Raw genomic sequence first — 2138 nt, 5'->3', positions numbered from 1 at the left:
TGAAAAGGGAAAAGGTACAATAGAGATAGGTACCAAGGCTGAACTTGGTGGAAGTGTAGCCGAGGTCGTGACCCCCAAAAGAAAGAGGGGGAGACCACTTGGTTCGATCGATACTCATCCAAGGGATAAAAGGGCGAGTAAGGAACAAAATGATCCATATATCATCAATACAGATAATCCATTTCATGAGATTATATCTGATTACAGTTATGTCCATGAATCATTACTGGGGGACGCCCCGAAGTTTGAATTGATTCCAGAGAACAAAGAAATCTCTATGGATTGTGAAAGTTCATACGTGTTGATGGAAAGATCCTCCACCCCATGGCTTTAAAAATCATACGAGTCACGAGTTGACTCGTACGATTTGCTTCAAAAAAATTTAATTTCGCGTCAAATCGGTCATTTAAATCTTATCTCCATTGAATCTTGAAGATTCATTTTTTTGATGCGATTTTAACTTCTTAAGGGGACAAAATAGAAAAGATTTTAACTTCTTAAGGGGACAAAATAGAAAAGGAAAAAAAAGTAGGGTCGCCCAGGATTGAACCTCAGACCTCCAAACGGTTAACATCTCTCCTAACCACTATACCAGAGTGCCAGTTTTGACTTATATTGACACTATCTAGTTTTTATTAGTTACTAATGCAACAAATATCCAAAACGAACAAATACTTACTATTTTTGTCATATGTTTTCCATGAATCAATTTATTTATAAGAAAATATACGATTCAAAAATAAACTATGAATCTACGATTCACGATTTAACATACAATTCATTTCATAAAAATAAAAAACGATTCACGCTTCGATTCACGATTTAAAAACCTTGCTCCACGCATATTGATGATATATTTGCATATATTGTTGCTCGAGAGATTATAGAGCACGATGATATCGAACCACTTTCTATTGCAGAATGCCAAAAGAGAGCAGATTGGCCTCAATGGAGAGATGCAATCCATGTTGAATTAAATTCACTGGCAAAAAGACAGGTATTTGGTGCGGTAGTGCTAACCCCACCAGGTATAAAGCCTGTAGGACATAAATGGGTATTTGTCAGAAAGCGTAATGATAAGAACGAAGTCTTGAGATGTAAGGCACGCCTGGTGGTGCAATGTTTCTCACAACGCCCTGGGATTGATTACTAAGAAACGTACTCTCCTGTAATGGACGTCATCACGTTCCGTTACTTAGTCAGCTTAGTAGTTTCAGAAGGACTTGAAAATGCAACTTATGGACGTGGTTACCGCATATCTCTATGGGGATATTGATACAGAGATATTCATGAAAGTTCCAGATGGACTTCCATTGCACAAATCAAGTAACTCTAAACCACGGAGTGCGTTTGCAATAAAGTTGTAACGCTCAATTTACAGATTAAAGCAATCCGGGCGGATGTGGTATACCCGTCTAAGTGATTATTTGATTGGGAAGGGATATACAAATAATGAGTTGTTCCCCCGCGTGTTTGTAAAGAAAACAAGTTCCGGATTTGCAATTATATCTGTCTATGTCGACGACATGAACATAGTAGGTACTCTTGATGAAATAAGAGAAACCACAAGCTATTTGAAATCTGAATTTGAGATGAAAGATCTTGGGAAAACTCGGATGTGTCTAGGACTTGAACTAGAACATCGAACTTGTGGAATATTAATCCACCATTCTGCATATGTCCAAAAGTTACTCAGACAATTTAATATGGACAAAGTGCACTCTGCTAGCACTCCCATGGTTGTTCGAACTTTAGATTACGTAAAGATCCATTTCGTCCAAAGGAAGATGGCGAAGATGTATTGGGAGCTGAATATCCCTATCTAAGTGCAATAGGCGCATTATTATACTTAGCACAATGTACTCGACCAGATATCTCATTCTCAGTGAACTTGTTAGCTAGATATAGCTCAGCGCCAACGCAACGTCATTGGAATGGTATAAAGAATATCTTTAGATACCTAAAGGGAACCATTGACTTGGGTTTGTTTTATCCCTACGAAGACGAAAAGAGATATGCTAATGTAAATGCAACTCCTCACACCAAGACCCCAAATAATGTTTTGGTTGGTTTTGCTGACGCTGGGTATCTTTCATACCCACACAAATGTCGATCACAAACTGGATATATGTTTACTA

The sequence above is a fragment of the Papaver somniferum genome, chromosome 2 (assembly GCF_003573695.1).
Source record: "Papaver somniferum cultivar HN1 chromosome 2, ASM357369v1, whole genome shotgun sequence".
Lineage (NCBI taxonomy): Eukaryota > Viridiplantae > Streptophyta > Magnoliopsida > Ranunculales > Papaveraceae > Papaver > Papaver somniferum.
The sequence above is the reverse complement of the archived record's forward strand: the minus strand, read 5'-3'. Positions refer to the sequence as shown.